This window comes from Apteryx rowi, unplaced genomic scaffold (assembly GCF_003343035.1).
Source record: "Apteryx rowi isolate R43461 unplaced genomic scaffold, aptRow1 scaffold_178, whole genome shotgun sequence".
NCBI classification, from domain to species: Eukaryota; Metazoa; Chordata; class Aves; order Apterygiformes; family Apterygidae; genus Apteryx; species Apteryx rowi.
This window is the reverse complement of record NW_020448063.1, coordinates 1401423-1427299: the sequence shown is the minus strand read 5'-3', so window position 1 is coordinate 1427299 and position 25877 is coordinate 1401423. Positions and strand designations below refer to the sequence as shown.

The window sequence follows — 25877 nt, the reverse complement described above, 5'->3', positions numbered from 1 at the left end:
ATGGTTTCTTTAAGTAAGGAGAAGGAGTGGAAGGAAGCAGAGAAAAAATTTGACTGTCATCTAAAGACTGTAAATTCAGAATCCACCGTGATAGTAAATAGTACTGCTTTGTGAAGAGCTCCCCACAGACAGCAGGAGCTCTTTTTTCTCTACTGGTAGAAAGTAAGTCACCTTAAGGACAAAGATTAGTCTTTGCCTATCTTAGAAATATTAACATACATATATAGGTGCGTGTGTGTATATGTATATATACATACACACACACAAGTGTATATTCTGGAAATTACTTTCACGGGCTCATTTTATCTGACAAAATGAGTTTAAAATGAGCAGCCAGACGTGAATAATTGTAAGCAATGGGATAAAAATCAAGCAATGGCAGGATCATAATCAAGTAAACCTGACAGCAGTATCTGCTCTGTTGTATTCCTGTTGAAATGTTGGAAGCAAAGTTTCTTGTAGCATAAAAACATATTTTAAAAAAACTAATTAAAATGCTAGAATGGACAAATATGAAAAATATGCAAGGAGAACATTAAGGAAATGAAATAAGTATCAATATTCTTCAATAAGTATTATGGTATAACTTACAATTTATTCTATAGATTCTGGGCTGAAAAACACCTGTAAAATATACCTTCCTCGAAGAGAGACAAGACCGTATCAAAGGATGAAGACAGTGATAGTTTGGGGACACTGAAAGTGAGACAGGTGTGGGTGTGCAAAATGATTGTAATGTTAATTATAAAACCAAGGGATTTAATCTGTCTTTGGGCCTTTTTAGGATTATAGCATAATTCAGGCTGGAAGGAGCACCAGGAGGTCTCTAGCCCAACCTGCTGTTCAAAGCAGGGTCATATATGAAGTCAGCCCAGGCTGCTTACGGCTTCATCCATTTGGGTCTTGAAAACCTCCAAGAACAGGGACGGCACAACCTCTCTGGGCAAGCTGTGCCAATGGATGGCTATCCTCATGGTGAAAAAGTTATTCCTTATATCCAGTCTGATCCTCTTGTTTCTGTTTATACCTGCTGTCTCTTGTTGTCCCACCATGCACCTCTGTGAAGAGCCTGGCTCCTCCTTCTCAGTGCCCTTCCTGTAGGCTCTGGGTGGCTGCTCTTGGGTCTCCCCAAAGCCATGTCTTCTCCTGGCTGAACAAGCCCTGTTTCCTCAGCCTCTCTTCACAGGTCGGGTACTCCAGCCCCTGAATATTGTGATCACTCTCCTTGAAATTGATTCAGTCTGTTGATGTCTTTCCTGTGCTGGGGACTCTGATCCTCATTAAACTTGACTTTAAACTTGTTTACAAGTGCAGTCTTCATACAGAAGGTGCTAGTAGTTTTGTTTGTTTGTTTGTTTGTTTTTTAAATCAGTTATGGATGATGCCTCTAAAAAGCCCACAAATCTAAACCAATAGACTGGACTTGCTTGTGATAGACATAAAAATACCAACAACTGAGCACTCAACATCTGTCAAGGAATATTTTGTTTATGGCTGACTTGATATGGATCAGTTTTAAAGCTTATCTTCTCTTTGTATGCATTTTGCTCCAGATATGTGGTATCATTAGTTATTAAACTTTCGCAGAGCTGAGAAGATATTCAAGTTGCACAGGAAAAGTAATCAAAATAAACTATAAATAAAGAATACTATTTTTATGAGAGCCTAGATATGCAAATCAAAACTGATCCTAGGTTCACTAAATGGAGAAGTTGTTTAGAATGCTCTCATTTAGCACTATTATGAAGGAAAGGGCCTGATGTGGTATGTCTGAGCATCAGACAGACAGACAGCTGGCTGATGCCAAAGAAGGAGTAACAGATCATTTTGCTACAAGGTACAATGTGTTATTCAAAGAAGAAGTGCATTGTCTACTACGTTGAGACTTGTGTTTAGCATATATGAACAGAATAATTTTTTCAACTATTGTGGTGTTTGTATATTCCTGTTGTTACTTGTAAGGGGAAACTTTTCAGTCAGCTGACAGCATGTCTTGTTTAAAAAAAAAAAAGTATTCTGGACAGGAAAAGCAATCTCTCTTCAGTCACTTTTCCCCTTTGGAGGGTCGAATACTGAGGTAACAAAAGAGAAGGGAAATGTTTAAGTGGGTGCCCTGCCTTGCTATTTGAGTCCCAATTCATTAAAAAAAAGAAAAAGAAAGAAAAAGCATATGTAGATGCTTACATACTGGTAAGACAGATGCAGTTTTCTAGATATCTGCTGGTTTTGCATATATCATCAGCTTTCTTTTTGTGTTGTGGCTTCTCTCTACCAGATACAGTATCTATCTGTTAGATGCCCTAACATGTCTGCTAGATACACATGTATCGTACAACACATATAGTGTACAATAGTATATGCCTAAGGGAGCATGAAGAATTATTTCCGTTAGGGTAAGAAGATAAAAATGGAAGGCTTAGATCTAGTTAGATCCTAGGAACACGGTGCTGAAGGAACCACTTGGAACGTCAAACACAATCCTCTCCTGTCTCAGGCCACATTATGTAAAATTCTAGTCCTAAAGTGATCAAGCTTCATCTTAGTTTTTGTTGCCTCAACCCCAAGTTAAAGGATTTTAGGGAACAGAATTTTAAGCACAAAAAAATTATTTAGCTTTGTCTCAAAGGAATGGCTGAAAACGTAGGAAGATGGAACCAACCAAAAGCTACAAGCATAAGATACAGATTCTTGAAAGGTTTACCTTATGTAAACTAAAACATAACTAATGTATGTCCTTTATTTTTCAAGGACTATCTTACTTCGGGTAATGTGCCCTATAGTATCAAAATAATTCTGTATTTGCTCTAAATGCTGTCTTTTTTTTGTTTGCCTTTCATTGCTGTTTTCTGAAATAAAACATATGCTTTTCTCTCGTAAAGTAAATTCTAAAATGAAATTTCAGAGTGAGTATTTCAGGTGGTCTTTATGATGAGTTACAAAATTTCAAGGCATACCACAAGCAAGTAAATAGTAATAAATTATTCTGTTTGATCATTTAGCAGATGCAGATGTATATGTAGACACTTCCCTTTAATCACAGTAGAAAGAATGATGGTAATTTAGAGGTTTATGAACAGAACTGATTAAATATACAATGAATACAAATAAGTTTATTGTAAATAACAGAACTAAATGCTCTTATGTAGCAATTGAAATCCTGTACAGAATGAAAAAAAAAAAAAGTGGTCTTTCAGAATCACTGTCTTTAGTGTTCAACTATTTTTGATGCTCTTTTATGTTCAAAAGGTGAATTTAAACATTGAGGACTTATTTGAGTTTTAAAATTAACACTAGGTATACAGGAAATTATCAGAAAGAATTAGCTACCCAAAATAATATAGGACCTAATTTATTACTACTTATTCCATTAGAGATACCCTATAGTTTCACAGAAGCTACTTGTTCTTTCAGTTACCACTCAAGATTATCAACAATATCTTAATCTGTCCTGCAGCTGTTGTTCAGAATCATGCGTATTGTTACTGTACATAATATTGCTTAATATATTTAAAAGTACCTTAAGTTTTGAAATGCTATTCAGGTCACAGATATCAGATTCAGGTTTTAAAGACTCCTTATTGCTGAGGTATGTGTGTGAAGTTATGTGTAAACCTACAGCAATAGCAGCTGTTCCAAAAAAAATCCAGGCTGAGATCACAGTGCTTCTCTTTAGGCATAGCTTTCAGAGAAAATGCGAGGGACTAGGGCCTACTGTGGTTGTCACACATGCAGCTTTGTGCTATCTTGGATTATGTGGAAAGGCAAGAGGTCCCTGTAAGTAGAGGACTTATGCTTAGTTATGACCAGATTCTCTCATTCCCCCCAAAATGCTTTGAAAACATCACTGTTCACACTGCATGCATTAAGACAGCCTTACTGCTGTTTTAAATTTACTGAATGCAATTATCAAAGGGGCATGTTCCAAAATGCTGTTTTGAAATGTCTCTCTTTCTTTCCAAAGCAAAATAGACCGGAGTTTAACAAAAAATACAAATATATAAAGCCTATACTGAACTATTAACTGAAATAAATGAGTCTCACCATTGGCTTCTGTACGTTATCCTTAAGCCCACAAAGCCTAACTCAAGAAATCCTATTTGAATTTATACTTCCACTGAGTTCACTATGTGGTCCCAAATATTGTTATTCAATGTGAAACATGAGTCAGAGCTTATATCCATAATGAGTCTTCAGTAGTAAAGCAAGTTAACAAATAGTGGAGGAAAGAGTTTCTGAGGGAGGAAGAGGTATTGGTCTGTCTTCTGCCACCATTAGTTCCTTCTCCAGAAGCAGCTAGTGTGTCTCAGAATGTTCTGGGGGTATTACATTTTAGCACTAGCCTCTGAAAATACCAGTTAACATCATATTGAGTAGGAGCCTTTGGACTTGGTGGTAATATTTTTCTGCTTAACTTAATCTGTCTTTTAAATTCCTGCTTGTGTTATACATATTTTCCATCAAGAGGTTGTCAGCTGGAAAAGAATACAACCTCTTTTGGTAAGTGGGCAGAATTGTAAAACTGATGGCTTCAAAGAAGCAAATACTTGAACGTTACATAGTGTTTCATGTTTTAAAGTACTGTCTGCCTAAAATTTCTGACATGCCGCTATCATAATCAATTTATTGCTATACCAAGGGATTCCCAAATAATCAAAAATGTGTTCATTTGGTGCTTTCCCATTAAGACTGTGTTTATTATTTGAAAAAGGCTATCTCAGAGTGAAGTAGGGGATGTTTCTTTCTGAAATGTGTTTTAATAAAAAGTACTTTTGCCTTCTACTATACAGATAGAAATTTTGATATTCCTTTTTCCTAGGAATTTGGACTTGCAAAAATTTGTTCTGTATTAAAAATGAAAAAGAACTGTAATTCTATTTTAAAAAAAGACATTGTATAAAAGATTAACTGTGCAAGCTTTTTATTTCTAATTAATTTTTATTGATAAGTCAGTTTCCCTTATTTGCGTTCCCTGTCCATATACAGGCTAAGATCGAAAGCTCAGTAAGTCTTTTTACAGATTTCATGTGACTTTGAAGTGAGTGCTTTGAACTACTGCCAAGGGTGGACCCAGCAGTGAGGTGACTGGGGACCACAGAACTACAGTCATAGCTGCTTCGTGTGATTCAGCACAAAGCCAAAAACTACTGTGCAGTGCTAATATGTTTCCCCAAATTGCTTCCAGTATATGTACATGTAGTATGCATTATATATGCCTTGAGTGCAGTTTTACCACTATCATCCTGCTATGTGCATTATAGCTGTAAAAACCATAACAGATTTATACGGTAGTACCAATCCACAGGACTTTATATGCAATCACATTTGTGGTAAAGCTGCTATTAGAATTTGACTTTATGTCAAAAGCCTTCCCCCCCCACCGCCCCCCATATTGCTTTCTACTTTTCACAATACCTACCCTGAAAGTATTTTTAAATCTTAAATGTTGCTATTTGGCAGGTTGTGTAGTTGTAGAAGTCCTCAGGGAAATGCTGAGCTCTCAGTGCATTTTGTCTACTCAGATCTGGATCAATGTAGCAAACAAACAACTGTTTTTAGCATACATTCTTTTTGCATATTCTTTGTAGCATGCGTTCTGAACATTGGGTAATGTCTAATAGTATCATGCTACTACATGTTTTGTTCTCTTAAAATTTTGCCTGAATAATATTATGGATGAACAAAGAAATGAAAGATTTTATCAAGGTATACAACATAAGCAGGTATTGTACATGCTTCTCTTGAAGCTCTGATAAGATACCTTATTCATGTTTTTATGTACCCTGATACTGTCGGTCCTAGGCTGTAGAAGGTTTACACTGAGCTAACTTATGAAATGGATAAGATATGTCAAAATGAACCAGTAACCTTTGATAGTGAATAAGCCATTATTTCCTAACCTCAGATATCTAGAAATGGAATACTAATTTAGTTACTCTTGCTGACATTGCAACTGTAAATGAGTTGTGTATTGCATGTGAGTTGTATATCTAGAATTTCACATTTTGCTAAGGCCAGGTGTCTAAGGTTTTCTTTTTCATATTATTGGAATCAAATAACAAATTAAAGGCTGAGTTAAGTTTGCAGGAATAAATGAAACAAATATTTTGCAACTTCTTTGGCTATCAGGAGAGTTGAGAAAATTAGCAGACTTTGTTCATGACTCCTGAGTTTGCTGACCTCTAACTGGGGGAGAGCTTGGCTTGCATAATATTTGTTATTAGATCAAAATGCCAAAGAACAAACTCTCATAAGCCTTTCAATGAGTTTATCATCTGAACTCATTTAAATGCTATAGAGAATGACACAGAATATTCAGGAAAAAAATAAGCCCAGAGCAATTCTAAGCTTTTGGCTATGATTAGCACCTCCCACCCCCCAGTGGTCAACTAACGGTTTATCTCTTGGAAATCAAATTGCTATGCACTGTGCCTCTCCGTACTATTGTAACTATTTTGCTTGTAGTTGATTCTGAGAATATTCTCATTTCTGCAAGGGAAGGTACCTGTAAGATTAAGCTAAGACTGATGTTTCAACATCCACAAATACCTTTGTCTAGATATTGTAAGGAACATTTCAAAGCCCATTTAAAATAATAATTTATAACCACAGTGACCTTTATTAACAGTTTTAAAGGAAGCTCTGTTTCTCCAAAACAGGTGGAAAAAAAAAATTCTACCAGAATGTAAGTAATGGCTACGCGTTAAAGGAGACAAGCACTAGCTAATCCACAAGCAAGAACATTAAATATCTGTTTCAACGCAGAATTGCACTTATGGAACTATACTGAATACTGAAAGGCTCATAAAATACTATTTAGTAAAAAAGTCTTGGTAACTATTGCATTACTTGTTTCCTTTGCGCCCATAGCATTGCCTTCTTATCTGGATCTCATAGTTACGATTTCTCCCCAGTTTCAACCTCCAAAGTAACTGGCTATAAACACTGTTAGCAAACAATAACTATTCATTTGAACTGATAATTTTAAATATAATTTGATATAAAATATCATATTTATTTCTAAATATAAGTGGCTCTTCCCTTAAAAAGAATTATTATATTAATACAAATACATATCATTGCAAGATATGAAAGGAAATTCTCTTTATTAAAACTGCCAAGTCAGTTTTTGCAACTGAAAATAAGGATAATATTCCTTGACAAATTTGGAGAGAAGAAGATGAGTATTCTGAACATTGTAATAAGCCAAGTCATTTGCCTGCTAAATAAAAAATTTGTCTGAAGCAAACTTGACTGACTGTTTCAGTCAACTGAATTGGTATGTAATAGGGTTTCAACAGAAATCGTATTTAATTTTTTGATTTCATTAGGAACCAGCAGAGATGCATCCTTTATCTCTTCTACAAAGCAGAATGTATTAGTTTGAATTTAAGTCATGGGTGAAATTTCAAAACTGAGTCTTTGGTATTTCCTGACTTGTGTAGATAAGTTGCTTGATTTTCCATGTTGCTGAATGCAGCCATTTTAAATCCATTTAATAAAAAGGAGATTAATCCTGCCTGCAGAAGTAAACTGCTTTTTAGCCCAGCATTAAATTTAAATAATAAAATATATGTGAAATTAAAAAAAAAAAAAACTTCTGTTGGAAACTGCGCTAATGAGGTAAAGTTGCTGCAGCACTGTAGGACTTGGTGGTTACCAAGGAAAGTGTGGTTCTAAGTCATTGCTCCACTTAGTGGCCTGGGACAGCCTTTTGATTTGTAGCAGGATTTAAATATTTCAGATGAAGACTGGATCAGTAAATTCCCTTTTCTATTCAAGAATTTGTTTTTTCAGAGGATGTTTTGAGCTGCTTTGTGTTACTTTGTATTCCATGCAAGGTTGAGTTTACTGGTGATCCTTAAGTATGTAGCACTAATGTTTGTTTTAGAAAAGTGTTGCTAAGTAATTTTATCCAAGAATGTGGACCATGTGTTGTTTTATCTTTATTCCTCATAGACTGTTATAGAGTCCAAAACCTTCCCGAAGGAAGGCTCTTGGGTTTTTTGTTCTTGTGTTTTTGTTTTTTGCTCTTGGTGGTTTTTTTTAAACTCATCTGCTCTTCTCATTTTCTCTGGCTCTGTTCTGATGTATGAGTAAATAAAAAATAATTTGAAAAAATATTGCAGTCAGAAGAAAATTGAAAAGGCTTTTAGTAATTTCTAGGATATCTGGATTTCTTAAACATATCTGACATTTGCACTATAAAAAAGAATCTGAAGATGCAATTTTGAGATGAACAGATAGACCATATGAAAGTACACTGGAAATGCTGAAAATGGGGTTAATAAAAGAATAATTTCAACTTTGCAATGCTTGTGAGCTTTTCTGTAGACCTGAGTGTTATAGGAAGGTGTATTATACTATATTGGGAAAGTTTGTGGGTTTTTTGATTGAATGCCCTCAAATATGCAATACATACTATAGCTAAAGATTACCTGAAAAATATCTCCATTGCAGAGAAATATATTACAAAAGAAACTCTTTTAGTTCATTCTATTGTTCATACAGAATAAGATTGTGGCAAAATGTTCTATTTCAGGAAATTTCATTACTAAATTCATTTCCGAAACATAATAAGCACATTTCAAATGTTACCATATTATTCCTTCATAGCTTTTGACCCTGATATTTCTTCCCCTTTAATGTTATGTTTTCATAGTGTGTTTTGGTATGTTGTATGTTTTTGCAGTTTACTACTTCCCTGGCACGTCAATAGATGCTATTGGAAAAAAGACACTATTTTGGCCAATTGAAATAAAGAGTGAATGGATTATTTGGATGTAAATATTTCATAGAAAAATTCAAAGAAAATGTGGATAAAATAATTTTCATTATTTTACATTTGGAGTCAAAATAAATGAAGAATGATTTATTTATCTTAGCATTCCAAATTAAATGTTTCAGGAAATATTTGAAGCCCATTTGATACTCATTTGATTACTCTTAAAAAAAGATTAGTTTATTATAAAATTGTGTGCCATATATAGAGATATGTGTATGAATAACATATATATGTACACATTTATAAAAGTATATAGGTGAATAGCTTAATCTGATGACTACCTTTTATTTTACTTGAAAAGAACCTCTTTATGTCAGTTTTCAGAATATCTTTGGGCCAATTCCACGATACTGAGTTCAAAAGTTGCTACTGGGTTTGACCCTCTGGTCAGAGGAGTGGAAGTATTGGAAATAATGGAAGCATTCATTGCTTAGTGCTACCCTCAATCATATTCCTTCCCATTTTAACCCCCCCMCCCCCCCCCCGGCAAAATAGCACAAGCAGTCTGATAAGTAAGCAAGAAGAGAGCATCCAACTAACCTATTGCCATACTCTTACTCATAGATCCTGCTTTATGGCAAGGAAACTTGAACTGTGTTCAATCGCAGTGATCTTCATAGTTGTTAATACACTTCTGCTGTGTTCAGAGAGCTGGACCATTTCTTCTCTGTCTTCTGTTTATCATCTGTCCTGCCTCAGAGTTATTTATTTATTTATTTTCTAGTAAATTATTTCTGTTTAGTTTCCTTCTAGGTAATATTTTCAGGCTTTGGTTTTGTCTTTCCCTCCCTGTTCCCAACTAAACAGAATTAAATAAAGGCAAAAGTTATGCTCATATGAGTGCTCTTGAACCATATGCCAAAGGATGCCATGGAAGAAGAATGAGAAATTCAGTCATGAGCTTCCTGAGCTTTTTACCCTGTATTTGTTTAGGTTTTTTTTGTGCATAGAATATGGCAAGGGAGAAAAAGAAAAAAGCAGTGATTTTTGAGGAACCTCATGATGCATCCCTTAGGAAAGCAGAAATATATCCTACTAATATATCCTGCTATCTTGTGACTCCTGAACTAGTTTGAGCTATAGAGGGAAGAGGCTTGCTTCTAAATTAGAATCATATTTCTAGTAAGCCATGGATTTTCAGTGCTCAGCTCACTTCATAGATAAAAAGCTACAAATTTTGGAAAGGGTGGGACTACTATGGTATTAGCTCAATATGGCAAAAACATTATTTCTATGTTGGCATTACTACAATCTAGTTAATATATAGTAAATTGAAGATTTGATTTTCAGGTTCAGAAAGATGAAAATATTTACCACACTGCAAGCTCTTAAGGAATACAATACCCTCTCCGCACCTGCCTGATTACCTGTCTTTAAAAAATGCATAGGTTCATGAAGTAGCCAATGGGAATACTTTATTTAAAAAAAAAATCTTTAAAAGATACCTTTTAGGCTTAAAGTTTGCTTTATGTGATTGATATTGCAATCTAAAAACATTTGAAGAAATATTCACTTTAAGAAAAAAATATAAAGAACTCTTTTAGAGACAGAATATTTTTCTCTAACCAGCTAATAATTTCAGCATGCTAGTTTATAAAATAACCGTTGCCAGTACACGTATTAGATAATGCCCATTGTTTCTGTACATTCACAAGATGTTTGGATAAAAGGGTTCCTCCATGACAAGTTCTTACTTCTGACTACCTGATAACTTCATTTTCTAAAGTCATATAAGGAATGAAGGAAAATGTAATTTACATGCTCTTTTAAGTTTTGGAAAGCAGGATCAGTTTCATGTGAATGCATGCATATGCATGAAAATGTCTGATTTCCCCCCCGCCCCCTGAAGTCTTGCTCTCTTGTCATCTAGTGTTTGCCTGGTCAATATACCACAGATCTCGTAAGTGTTTGCAAGCAGCTTCCCATCTGTTGTCACTTCTAAGAAGTAAAAAGTTTTGGATATGTATAGAGTTAAAGAATGTGGCACCCCAGAATTTAAGCTGTTATAACTTCCTATAAATATTGACAACTGTATAGTTAGTCTGAGAGGGAAAGAATATCAAATAGTCTAGTCTGCCAGAGCTGTTTTCGTGGTCTCAGATAATGGTGTTCTAAACTGTGATGTTTCTCACTCCTCGTCACTCCTGGCTTTCTGACTGCTCAGAAACAAATGTCTCATAATTGCACATAATAATTATTTATGTATTCATTATAGAGATGTATGTGAGCAGAATTCAGTAGGAGTATTTATGTATGTATGGGTTGTGTGTATTTGATGAAATTGTATATTGTGACACCTCTACTCCCTGTGATTGCTAGAGCTGTATTTAGTTGCATGACTGTTCTGTTTTATATACACAACATAAAACCATATGTCTAATTATCTAAATGTATTTTGACCCTTTTGCATTTAAAAAAAATTTCTATTGAAGGAAACAGACTAACAAAATAACTCCTGGGTTGTGTTGTATTCAGAAATAACTTGACAGCAGATTTTCAAGGCTGTTTTCCTAAAAGTTTATGTTCTCAGAGTATCATATCCTATGTGAGTATCCTATGCAAGGTCAGCGAGTGATTTATATGTGAAATTCAATTTCGGTCATAGAAAAAAAGAAGGCACTTTGTGCCTATGAAGTGCTGAGTTCATATTCATTTAAGCACAAAATATGTGTAACAACAACTGCTCTGGGTTAGAACAAAGATCCATTTAGTCCAGTATCTCATCTCTGGGAGTGCTTAGGGAAGATTACCAAAAAAGAACAAGCATGCAAGATTCCCCTCTAATATAGGTGCTCAGCTCAGGTGGTTTGTGTCTCATAGACTTTCTGAGCCTGCAGAATCCTGCTGTCTTTAATAGCCCTTGTTGGATGCCTTACTTATAAATTTGATTGCCTTTTGGGCCCGAGTGAAATTACCATCTACAACATCCTGTTTCAGAGATTTTCACAGCTAAATGACTTCTTGCATAAAAAAGTATCTTTTTGTGTTCGTTGTGCATGGCTTCAGTTTAGTTTATTTAGTTCCTGTATGATAAGAAACCCTGAACAATTGTTCCATATTCTCAGTCTCTGTGACACTGTAATTTTTGTAAGCTCTTGCCATGTCTTTCTAGTCATCTCTTTTCTATGCTGAAAAATTCCTCATTTAATATTTTGTGTGGAAGGTGTCCTGCACCTTTGGTCATTCTGGTTGTGTTCCTCTCTTTTTAAAGTTTTACTGTAACTTTTTTTTATAGAAATAAGGACTAAAACTGCACACAGAGCCAAGCTGCACATACACCCTGAATTTCTGCAGTGGCATAGTGATGTTTTGTGTTTGGATACCGATCTTTGCCTAGTAATTCCTTTTATTGTTATGTGGTCAGGGCTGAGTAGATGTTTTCATACAGCTGCCTATTATGCTCTCAAAATCTCATACCTAAGCAATAATAACTTGTTTGGAGCCCATCGCTGTGTAAACAAGGTTGGGCTTCTTTTTTTTTTTTTCCCTTCCCCTGCACACAGTGCTTTGAATTCAATATACTGAATTTGGCATCCCAGTATTGCAAGGTCTTTATGCAAATTAGCTTTTATTTTTGTTAACCAAATTACTTGATTTCTTGTTCTCAGAAAATGTTATCACTTCATTTTTCACCCTTTCTCCCAGATCATGTTGAATAACACAAGATTACAGAGGAGATCCAGGGGATACTCCACTGCTGACTTACCTTCATAAGAGACCCGCAGACAGACTCCTTCAACAGAGAAATGAAAGATTTTTTGGCAGCCCGCGATAAGACCTGATGCATGTTTTTTTGTGAAAGGGTAGACTAATCAGGCAGAGATACTGTGAGCAAAACTGTAGCATGCAAGACTGAAGTGCGGAGAGCCATAGCTGAAGCTGGTCTCTTTCTTTTGTCCTTTAAGCTTTGTGCTGAAATTCTTAGCTGCATAGCACATAATATGCTGTGATCTTAAGGAACTATATCAGGCCTCAAAACCAAAAGAGGAATACACAGAGTATTCATACTTAAAAGTAAAGCTAGGTAGTTGCTGTACATCATTCTTCACATAGTAAATGCAGAATATCTATAATTAAACTTTTTATAAATTCATCCTATGTTCTACTTTAACTTAATGAGTTTTTGGAAATATTTATATATTTTGGAAATATTTATATATTTATATATTTGTTACAGAAATGTGTAGAGAAACGTGTACAGAAATATTTATATATGCACACACACGATATATTTTTATATATATACATATATTGTGTGTGTATGTGTGTATATATATACACACATATATTTTAGTTCTTCAAAGGTATATATGACATGATAAAAACCTCTAAATTGCATATTAAATTTAAATACCTTTTAAAATTCTTGTGGTCTCAGTTTGCCTGCAAATACATACCTTTTCTTCAAAACTTTCCTTAGTAGAGATAGCAACTATACAGTGAAGCTATTTATCCACTGAAGATTTTGAAAGCAACAGTTAAATATTTTCAGATTTGGTGTGTAAATATTCACCTCTGTCTGTCTTCACAGACCTTGTTGTGATTAGAACTTTTAGATTACTGCCAACCCCTTCTTGAATATGTATTTATCCATTTCAGACCAGTAGAGCAAAAAGGGATTTCAGGCTTACAGATCTCCATCACCACCAGAATCATATTTCGTATATTTTTTCTCATCTGAGATTAGTTGAACTATAACTGCGTTATACTTGCTTAGTTTAATGGACTCTAATAGTCATCCAAACTTGAGTAATATCTTTGAAGATCCTGCCAAAATCCTGCTGTTTCATAGCATGAGGTTGAGGATCTGATATGGTATGGCATGTTGATGTCAAGAAGGTACATAGGCTAAAAAAAGGCTTAAAGATGTTCTGTCTTGTACTCAACAATTCGTGTTTTGTGTTCCACATAAGGTCATGGTCCTTTGCATGGAAATCTACTCTTTGAGGGAGTAAAACTCTACCTACCTAATAACAAAAGTTAAAAGCCTCTGTACAGTCAGGTAACAGAGCCTACCTTGAATTCTGTTTTTTCTTTTTCCCTCTAAATGTAAACTGTCGTGTCAATCAGCTGACAGATTTTTAGAATGACTTTTATCCTACTACTACTCCCATCCATGCTTTTTCCACATTACAGATTTCTGTGAGGAGCTACTTCATAACTCTACTCTTCAGACTGTGGGGAACTATGGAATAAGAGTTGCATAGCCTCCCCCTTCTTCTTGCAATGGAAGTAGAGCAGTTCTGTTATGCTTCACATCTAACACCCCTTTGGTGTTCAGATAATTTAATCCTGATTTACTATTTCAGAGTATTGTTCTATTGTTTTCCTGACCGAACTGGAAGAAGAGACAACTTTATAAAAAGTCAGGTTGTCATAAAACTTTGGATAAGTCCAGATAGCTTAAATGTTTAGCTATTCTTTTACCATTCTGGGAAAGAAGCTTTGAAATTTAAAAATGAAATGAAGCTATGCAGTAAATAAAATTGGCAAATATTATATTTTATAAACTGAAACCTCCATGCGTAAAACTGTGCGTTACTGGGGTTGTCAACTCTTCTCTTAAAATTCCCATTTCATTATTGATTAGTTCCAGAAATACTTGGTAGATTGAGCTGCTGCATTTTAAATGTTTCATTTGGGGTAGCTGCAAGTATGCAGTATTGATGTTCAGCATCTGTATTTGTAGTAAACATAAGCAGCATTAAATTTGGATCTATACTAGTAAAATTACTTGAAAATATTTATGCCAACTCTTAGCATTTAAATAGAATGTTTTTGCTTGAGCTAGTTGTGTGCAGCACAACAAACATACTGAAATTGATTTTTTCATACATTTTCTTGTTTAGTTAGACAAATTTGCCAGGATAGTCTATGATAAATAAGGTCAAAACTAATTATCACTATTACTTTAGTGAATTAGCACTTGCACATGATCTAGGAGAGAAAGCTGTATTAACGAATAACTTTTCCTGTGAAATCTGTTATCAGGAGGAAAACGAACGAAAAAGCCCAAGTAGTAATATGGATAGGTTAGTAACAGGAGTCTACTAATGTAGATTAGTAGATTAGTGTAGTATTAATGGTTACTACACTATAAGTAATATACCTTTTAAATTATGTATTATTCTTGGTGTGTGTTACCATTCTGACCATTTTTACCCAAGTTCTGCTCTTACTTATTTATAGCCAGATATCATACAGTTTTTAATATACTTGTACAAGCATAACTCATAGCAATATTTGGTTTTGCATCTCTTTTTGAATAATACAGTGTTATGATGTTTTTAATTGTTCTTCTTCAGGACTGCATTACAAGCAGGTGGTCTAGATTTACAGTTATTTTGAGGTTCATTTTAACTGTTGAAGTGTTAATTTGAAAAACAGAATAAGAAAACATTCTCTATGGTCACATTTACCTTGGGATACTTCAGAATATACATAATTGACTGAAATGTTTGATCATGCACTTTCACTGAGAATCAAGGCCCTTTTATCTTCACGTATATGGCTGCCGATACATAATTTCAGATTTGGCAGTGTGTTATGATTAATATTAAAGGTACCAAGAGGCATTAACCTGTGGATGTTCAAATGATAATTCAGATTTTTATTCTATTTTTTTTTTTTTAAGTGTCCATGTCTTTAATACTGCTGTGGTCTAGGCTGCTTTCCAATCCAGTGCCTAGAATGCTGTAAGGATTTAAAAGGTTACATGGAGTAAACTTAGGGAACACTTCAGCTGAACTTGTAGAATGATAGAATTTTTATATTTGAACTTTGAATTAGGCTTCTGTGTGTAACTAAGCATTTTTGATAGCTTTCTAGTCCACAGCATAAATGGATCCATTTCAAGCGGCTGATTAGTAGATCTGTCTGGGATCATGTGATATTCAAGAGAGACTTCCACTAATTTCAGCTGACTTAACAGCAATACCTAGCAAAAAGAGAGCATTGGGGGCAAGAGGGGATGAAGAGTCAAAGTGTGCAGGGAGCCAGTTTTGTGCAGTGATGGATAGAGGGAGAAAGAAACTTGCTAAGCAAAAAGATGCAGAAGAGTGTAAATAGCAAATACTCCCTCAGAACCTGAAATTGAAAGCCGTGATCCTTAGTGTTTTCTCTTGGCTGCCACTGCAGGAATAGTGAATGCTGCCTGTGGAGGATGAGAGGCTACTGTAGCTATTAGGTCTACAGTTCCTTAGATCAGTTTGGAGTTTTGTACACCCTCTGAAGATCTAAGCCAGGTAAGCTGGGCTTTCAGTAAAGTTCTACATGGTGAGATTTTCATCATCATCCTTTTTACATAATTCATAATTACGGTCTTGTAATGAAGATATTAAAGAGAAGTTTGCATCAACATTATTTGGCTTTGTTATTGCATTATGAAGCAAATTTTAATTATATGATTGCACATATTCCTTAGTGGTCCTGTCTGCTTTGATAAAGAGAATGGAGAGTGAATCAGAAGTACAGAGTAAAACTAGCTTTTGTCTGTTAAAACCTCTGTCTGTTTTGTTAGTGAAGCTAAAAGGTGTTCCATGACTAAGGCAGATAGTTACAATATGAAAAAAAGAGGAAGCTAATGGTAAATATATATCTCTTTGCATCAAAGCTCCTAAACTGCATAATGCATTCAGCCTAACACAGTGCATTCAGTTTAACTGAACTGTTTAACTGGACAGAATTGCATGTTCCTCGCTTTCAGGATATGTGTTTTGAGAATGAGAGTCTCATTTGCACAAGCTCTGAGCGCTCTGAGATGAGGCTAAAGTTAACTGAAGCTATAATTTGAACAAATAAAATCGTATCCAGTGAAAGAACAGTATCATGTTGGGAACCTAAGCTTCTTAAACACTTTGGACAGTTTATCTTTTCTTTGCCCCAGTTCCATGCCTGTACTATGATGGTATTATTTTTGCTCCCTAGACTCTCACTGGGCCATGAAAGCACCTTGGAGTTTGAAAAGCATGTTGCTGTCTCTTAAGAGTCTCTTTAAAAGCCCTTGAAGAAGGCTTGAGGGACATTAAGAGCTTTCCAGAAATCCAGCTGGACTAAACAAACTAGATCACCCAGTCTTTAGCAATCTTTACCACTACTGTTTCTAATTCAGGATTTGTCATAAACTCCTTCACAGCTTGATCATGGAATCACAGAACAGGTCAGAGGACACTTCCTGAGGGCATTTAGCCAAATTCCTTGTTGGTTCATGTTCGTCCTGTGATCTACCAGGACCCCTGCATCCTTTTCTGCAAAGGTGATTTCTAATCAGTTGACCCCCGTCCAATACTGTTGTGTAGACTTACTCTGTCCCAAGTGCAAGACTTTTTTCATTGGTCTTGGTTGTATTTCATAGTTTGTCAGCCCATTCCTCCTGCTTATAAAAATCCCTCTGAATGGCAGTCTTACAGAAGTGTACCTACTGATCCTACCAGTTTGGTGCCATCTGCAAGATTTCTGAGGTGCATTTTGTACCATCATCCAAGTTCTCGATGAAGATGTTACAGTATCAGCCTCAATACTGGAACCACTCATAATTAGCTGACCTTCAGACTCTAAAATGTTGACCACTGCCCTTTGAGCCTGATGTGTCCAGGAAGTTACTTGCTCACTTTGTAGTCCACTCATCCAGTCCATAGCTCCCTAGCTTGGGCTAGGTTGCTACGAGTGACTGTGTCAAAAGCCTTGCTAAGGTAAATGACAGCCACTACTCTTCCATTATCTATAGAGCTAGTCATTTCTTGTAGAAGGCAGTTCAGACTTCAATTTTAGGCAGGTACCCTGCTAAATATTTCCTCCTTAAACGGCTGAGTAAATACAGATTTTTTTTCACTTCACCAGGAAGTCTTAAATGTTAACATTGCCTGTGTCTATCCATGCAGCCTACAATTTTCTTTTGAAATTTTTTTGTAATTTTATAAAAAATTATTATTCACTCATTACCAGTGTCTGTATTTGAATTTGCCATCAACACAGCGTGCATAATTTAAACTAATTTATTTAAAGTTCAAAAAATTAGCATGCAGATCATTTTTGTCACATAGCACCACTCATGAACGTCTATGTGTGCCACTGTTTCCAAGGGAAACATTATTTTCAACTTACTAGTATTCCATTTTTATCTTTTCTGATTTCTGGTATTGAGTGAATCTTGTGCTAGCGATGTGCTAAACATTTACAATTGGACTTATGATTTGATTTTATTCCTCGTTACGTTTCCTGTGAGGATTTAGAAAATATAGTGTCTAATTCTTCTATGTGTTTATCGATACTCTTGCCTTTTGTGCATTCCTTAAGCTGGAAAGTCTTCGTCATTGTGGTTTATTAATTGTATCTAGCTTGAAGGTATTTAAGATGTTTTAAAGGAAAATACTAGCAGTAGTTAAGCAAATGAACATACTGTATTTCAGATATACGTACAAGACTTTTGTAGTGTTCTTTGATCTTTAAAGTGTCAAAACATGAGATTCTGTCTTTTAGAGATGCATTAAATCTGGGGAGGGGTGTGTGTGGGTGGTGGTGTTTTGCTTTTGGTTTGGGTTTTTTTTTGTTTTGTTTTCTGCAATGTCACTTTTTCGATACCTTGTGGCATTGCCTGATTTCTGTAAATCAGCAACCTGCCCCAGTTTTCATGAAATACTTGTCTCATACTGAGTTCATGTAGTGCATATAATTCTAGCTAGGCCTCCAAAGGTTGAATTCCATTCACTGAGGCAAATATTTCATGAAAACTGGGGCAGGTGGCATATCAAGTTACTAATAAGAGATTTGTGAAAGTTAGATGAGAAAAGCAAATCTGTTGTTCGTAGCTTATGTTCACTATTCAGAACTTTCACAACAGCTGGATAATTTGTAGGGTTCTGCAAATCAAAAAATGTTGAAAATATTCAAGGCAGAAACTGAACAGTTGTGAGGGCCTATTGGCAGAATTGTCCTTAATATCAGGTCTTGTCTCAACATCTTAAGCTTTGCTTATTTATCCTGGAATTAGGCTAAAAGTGAGAGTAAGATATGAAGCTAATTAGAGGTACAAAACCTGATTTTAAACTGACTCAGAATTTTTGCTAAAATTTGAATTTAAATTTCCCTGATGACATAGATTTTCTGGAGAACAGATGGTCTCTCACACACCATATCACAGGGCTGGGGAAGGCCTCTCTCCCAGAAAGCTGAGAAAAGTCTGCTGATGCCCATGGCAGCCTCCTGTGAAGTTGCAGGAAAGGAGACTTCAAGGATGTATACAAGCCAGGATCAATTTCTTGGTAGAAAGCAAATGGCTAAGTCTAAGACAAGGAGTTGGGTAATAGGTGAAGCATCATTGACATTTTGATGTGAACAGCTCAGGCAAGCAAGTGGGATTGGCTTGAGGGAAGCAAAGGGCTGATACCTGGACTGGGTCAAAGTAGAAGTTGCACTAAAAATGTAATATGTCTATACATGATTGAAATTAGTAATTTAGGGAAAAAAATCAAAATGTTTGATCTAAAAGATCTTGTGAAGTTTTCCAATTTTCTTTCAAAACTAAATCTCTGAAATTGTCTAAATTTTATTTTTAAGTTTCTAGAGGGGTCTTCTAATTAGACTGGCCCTATTTCAGCTTCAAGGATTGACAGTCCCTTCTCTTTTATTTCATTTATTTTTTATAGTGAAGTTTATAAATGTATTTTCTATTTGTATATGCCTGAGTGGATAGAGGTGTCAAAAATTTCATCCTTTTGTGCTTATATCATTGGAATAAATTAGTAGTTGTCATAATAACTACTGTTATTTTCCTCTGATAGTATTGGTTTCATTTCTTATAGAATTTGGAGATGTTGCCTACTGACTGCTTCTGAGGTCTACGTTTCATGAGTTTAGACCATAGTATTCAAATGGAGTCCTTAGATATGGATAGATTTCAGCTTTGGAGCAGGGTTTGTTTTTAATTTAGAGGTCATAATTGTTATAACATCCTAGACATGAGATTTTTTGCTATAAGGAAAAAAACATTTTTTAACAATATTGAAAAAAACATATTATTATACAGTATGATGACTGGACTTAATTTTCTTTCTGCTTCACAGGAAACTACCTCTTCCATTCCAAATTAAGGAATTCCTCAGGTTAAGGCAGTAGGAGTTCTGATTCTTTTCAGCTAACAGGCCAGCTAATGCTAGTATTATGTTCTTATTCTTTGCAGTAAATGTACTCTTTTTGACCATTTTTGACCATAATTGGCCATTATCAGTTACAGAATGCTGGGCTAGATGGACCTTTTTTCTGACCATGTGTTCTTATGGCAGGATTCTTCTGCACTTCTTGCCTCACACTTTTCCTAGTCATGAAAAACCGTAGATTCTTTTCTTTATTTCAGTAACATTAGTGCCCATTTTATAGTGTGTAAAAGCTGATATATTTTTAACTAGGATAGCTTAAATAGCTTAATATACAGCTGTGTTACTGTGGCAGAATAGGGAATCTGTCTGTAGAGCTATGCATTCCGCTTGATACTGTAAATTCAGATATGTTAGGTTTTGGGTTTAGACTACAAAGGTTAATCTTTGATCCCCCTCCCCCCCCACACACACTATTTTATCATTTATTTTCAACCGCACTTATCAGAAAGTGTTACCAAAGAGAACCACTTTTCAAGACTGGGCATTTATCAACTGTTATTCAGTAGGAATTATTATATATTAGAAGCTGATTAGGAAAAAGTAGAAAAGGACATGGTTGGAGTCATTTACAGCTGCTGTGTTCAGCAGCTTAAATTGAGGATAGACTTCCTGCACCTCGAGCTTGATGAGTTGGCCTCTTTTCCTGAGCCCAGATCCTGAGGGATTCTGAGGGAAAGGTTATGTGGAATAGAGGGAACTGATACTAAGTTTACTTTTCTAAAAATCTGTGAATTCTTGAATTTAAAGTGAACGGAGTGTTCAGAAGTTCAGAAAAAAAGTCTCTCTGTACTTGCAATACTTACTGGCTTATTCTCTGCATGGCTTAGAAGAAGAGAAACTGTAAAAGAAAAGGGTCCTAGATGTGATGCTGGGAAAGTTTGTATTTAAGCAATGAAAGTGTTTCAGATATGTCAGGACTTGCCACTGGAGAGACAAGTGAATGCAGTCTCATCTCTCTGGGAAAATGCTATGCAGGAATATCAGAGGAGAGCGATCGAAAGAGCAGTTTCTAGATTCTTTGGTTTATAGAAGTCTAAAAGCCATGGGGACCCGGTCGCTGGATTCATGTCTGGATTTTGGTGAGTGACATCTGCAGGAGGCACATGGAGAGACATAATCACTTTTATTTTGTTAAGTATTTGGTGCACAAATGGAAAAGTCTAGCCAATATAAATCAGTACAAAGTAACTACTCAATTGATCAGTAATCAGTGTTCTGAAAACTACCTTTTTCTCACCTCAGAACAAAATAGAAGTTTAGTAGCAATACAAAACCAGAATTAATGCAATGCTTTTTATCTCTAATTATATGTATTTCTGGTATTTTGAGTGTTAAAAAGAGAATTACCTTTTACTAGCACTTTCTAAAAGGATGGTTTGAATTGTTCAGTTTAAGATCTAAATCTGAATAAAATAGCTGAGAGAAAATATTAGCTGTAAGACTAAATTGTGCTCACTGTCATGATCTCCCTGCTCCTGGACAAGAACACACAGAAGAGAAGGAATCCACCCTGTGCAAATTCAGGCAGGAAGTGGCAAGGGTGCGTTTCCAGGAACCAAGACTTCTGAGCACACTGGGGCATGCACTGGAGTCATGGGGTAGACAGACCATGAACCTCCTCCTCCTCTCCTGCCCTGCCACATGATAAATCCAAATAAATGAATTCCACATACAAAGGAAACCAGGTAATGCTCACTTTAGTATCTAGAGTTATGGCATAAAAATCATGCCTGAGCATAGTTAAGAAAGCACAAGTGGGACTGATTAAAATCAGTGGACATGAGCAGGTGAGGTTAAGACATAAAAAGGGAAGAAGGAGTGAGGAGAAAAAGAAGGGGCATAAGAGCAAGGTGAGAGAGCGGGAAAGAAAAAAGTGGAGCTACACTAAGAACGATAGAGGAAAATACATGTAGGGCTATTTGTGTGGCTGGGAAAGTGAATACAGATAAAGGCAAAGAATTATTAACGGCTTTTAATTTAAAGTTACTATAGAGGCTGACAAAATACTGCTTTTAAATAAAAATCCTGTGTAAGGTTGCAAGTACACATATAATATCAATGGATATCCTTTGGAGTCATTATAGATTTGTGGAGAAACCTTGAAGTTGTTGGATTTTAACCTTCTCTTTTGCTTTCTACAAAGTATCAGTTTCATATATATATTTTTTTCTCCTGAAGAGACGTAGTCTTTGAAGGTATTATTGAAAAGCAATCTTTTTGTCTTTTGAGTGGAACAGATTGCATTGAATTATAGGCATTTTTCAAAGCATTTTCTTGGGAAAAAGTATCTTTTTTTTTTTTTAAGGGTTTTATCTATCTTGGTGATTTGCACTTTGGCTGGTCTATTCAGAAGCATTTTGCTTAGGCTGCTCAAAGCTGCAAGTTCAGCTCTGTTCTGAGAGTTTGTAGTTTGATCTGGCCCCATCGCATTGCTTCCTCTCGCTTCTCTGAAGTTGGTATTGTCTCCCATTGCAAATTCTGGTGCAGCAGAAGAACATGCAATGTCTTTTTCAGCAGACTTACCCCTACCTACTTACCCCTTGTTTCTGTCTACATCATTCTGAAATTGGAATGTAATAGGTTGATAATTAACCACCCACTCAAGTGAATAAATGCAGCATTTTAGATAATTCTGTTTTGAAACAAACAAAACCCAGAAAACTCTAATGTTTAACTGAAGAGACACAAGCAAGAAAACAAGCAAAATGAAGACCTCCACTTGGGTATATCCTGTCCTGTTATTTTAAATTAATCACCTGTTAAGAAAGTTATATCTCTGCAATCACATATATGTCCATGATGCATCGTGGTCCGTGATATCCACAGCTTATGACTCCACAAGGTCACTCCAGAGGTGCACTTCTCTGTTGTTGTTGGTGGTGGTGGGTTTTGTTTGTTTGTTTGTTTGTTTTTATCAAGTCTAACGAAGTAGGCATGTGTTTTCAGCAACTGTGGAAAGCAAAGGCATCTTTGCCTTTCTCTCATGGGTTCACTCACAGTATTCAGCATTTCCAGAACCTACAAAATTCTTTCAAATATATTTATTTTGGCCCAGAGTTTAAGCTGGTATACTCCCTGTTCTGGTGCAGAGAATGTCCAGTGTCTACAAGCAGGTCATGAAAGGTTTGCTGAGATACTGGTTAACAGGATGCAAAGTGAAGCTGTTCAGAGGCTTGACAGTGTGGTTAAGGAGGCTGATAATGATGTCACATTATAAAGAAAAACAGAGAGGCATTTTGGGGTTGCTATTATACTTGGCAAGGAAGAATAACTCTCCCTTGCCCCTAAAGAAACAGGATGGAGTATGCTGTTATATTTTTGTTTTATTTTTCTCTCACCTTGAATAGCATAGCTAGAAATGAATGTAGACAATAGTGATAATGAAATTTTCTTCAACCAAAATTTTTATCATTTATTTCAAAGTTAGAAAAAAAATTAATTGCATACAATCTAAGCTCTGATGAATTTCTGTTTGTAATAAGCAAATATATTATTTCACTATGTGTTCCTTATTTTTGCATTTATATTTTTGCCTCCTCATTTTTATGTTAGTATCTTTTTTTATATGTTTTTCTTTTCCATCTGTGTTTTTCTACTGTCTTGTACATTTCTTCCTCTCTGAAATACCTTTCTCACCACTCCAAAACTCCTTGCTGCAATTTTAGATTACAGTTTCAGTTGTGTGTATGTTAAATACTGACTTCATCAAATTAAACACCGAGATTCCAAAAAAAGTTCTGAGAATAAATATCCCGTTAGTTGTGTCAATACTGAGTAACCTTGTTCGCTGCGACTGTAGTTTTAAAAAAACCCACACAGCTCGGTCCAATTCTGCAACAGTTGTTATTAACAATATACTGGCATAACAAGAACTATTTTTCTTTTTTAAGAAAACCTCTAAAAGTTAAGCGCAACCAGTGATCTTGTTACCAACAATACCAGTTTTATCGTGAAGAGTTTTCTTATTCTGAAAATTCTGAGCAGAAACACTTATTCTCTGCTGAATTTACAGTGAACACAAATGTAAAGTATTGAATGTTATACACTAAATGAGAAAGTTCAGTTGCAAGTCCCTGAGCTTTGTCTAAATTCTTTAAGTGCATACACTGATTAGTTCAGTGGTCTACTATATTCTCATTTCTCCTTTATTCTTACACAGGCTTCCCTTAGAATATACTCTCCTCCTGTCTTAAGATAAAAAGAAAGCATTTTCTTATGGATTTTTAAAAAGTGGCTATTGCTGTAAGGATAGCTGTGTTAAAGAAAATGTCAACAGGGACTTGTGGTGCTGTGGATGGATAGTGAATAAGCGTGTCCATAAGAAAAACTGGAAAAGTAAGATGTCATTGCTGGGATGTCATATTATCACATATCATGACAGGTATGACTGGAATGGCTCATTACCTATGAACATTGAAGGGGATATTTTCTTAGACAGTGATGTGGCGTTGTAAGTGAGAGGGTGATCATATTTTCTGGACTGCTGTGGTTTGTTTCTTTTGAAAATATTTTTTAGTGTACGGCTGTTTTAACTGCATCTCACCAATCTTAAGTACAACTCTTAAAATATGATTAAACCCTGGAAAGGGCAATAGGTTACTAAGAAATTACTCAGTTTCATTTACTTGGAGATCTCTTCCAAACGTGCTTTAAAATTAACATTCATAACAACTTTATTGGCTAGAAAAGCGTTCGTTGTTGTATAATTTTGACTAGTCTATAAAAGTTGCAACTTTATTTATATATGCATAAACCTAGGATGCCATATCTGACTACTTTCTGATCAGTAATTTCAATTACGTACATCAAAATATAATTTAATACATCACACTAACTTTGAAATTTCCCTCAGGATTCATTGAATGCTACATAAAATCAGTTACAGAACATGCTGTGGGGAGACGTTAAGGTTGGACAGGCAGTTTCAGTCTGTGTGATGGTAGTCAATAGAGACAGGAGGGAGAGAGATTTATTCTTTGGCGGTTCATTTACTGTCTCTTCCAGGAGATGGAAATTCATAAAAGTGAAATTCCATCCTTTGTAAGGAGCAAGCACTAGTCTGTCAATTCGTATGGGCAAAATTTGGATCGTGTTCCTCATCCCTAGTAAATTGGCTATGGGAAACAAGTTGTCAATGCTACGGGAGTAGATTACTGATTTTCTCTGCAGCACAAGGCTGTGAAGCCGCACTACTAATGAGTTGGCTTTGTTGGCATTTGTTTTCCTCTAGGTTGAAAAAGTTCTCATATGAATGGTTTGGCCTCTCTAATGTTAAAGGATTCTTATAACTAACCAATACGTAGGATGAATCCTTTAGCTGTGCTATTGTAAATATTCTTACAGTAAATAGTAGCAATACTGTTCCAAATATGTTCAGCTTTACCTAGTGTTCTTGTAGTATTGCTATAAGAATATTAGGTAAAACCTAATATATATATTTCTTTCTATTTTCCAAAGCAACATTATCCAGGTTTAAGTTTTACCTATTTGTAATTATGTGTAGCAAATAGAAATACTTAATTCAAAATTTAGGAAGCGGAATGTCTTTAAACTTTAAGTTCCTTTCTTCCATTTTTCCTTCTGTCTTCTTAACATTAGGAAATACAATGTGGGTTTTTTAGCTGGATGCTGTTCCATTCTTATATCTTCTAAATTACATGGCTTAATGTGTGCAGTGTATCTGATATATATTAAATGGAAATAGGTAAATACATATATAAAGAAGAAGGAGTTGTTGGCATCTTAACTCATTTTCCAGATAACCAAGCTCTGACCAAAAAAATGATTTTTGAGATTAAAAAAAAAAAAAAAAAGAAAAAGAATTGGAACAGTTGTTTTCAGTTGTATCAGTCAGTTGTTACGTGTTTCACAGTGCAAGGCAAATGCTGTTGCCTGGTTAAAGTGACTGATTTAGTTTGTACGGGCTGCTTTTAGAACCTTCT

The 25877-nt window shown here is 35.4% G+C and overlaps 1 protein-coding gene across 2 annotated transcripts in view; it reads left to right on the top strand.

Annotated features, from left to right (window-relative positions):
• The window catches only part of FSTL5 (follistatin like 5), a 301991-nt gene that overhangs the window by 160362 nt on the left and 115752 nt on the right, over positions 1-25877 (top strand). The window lies entirely within an intron of this gene.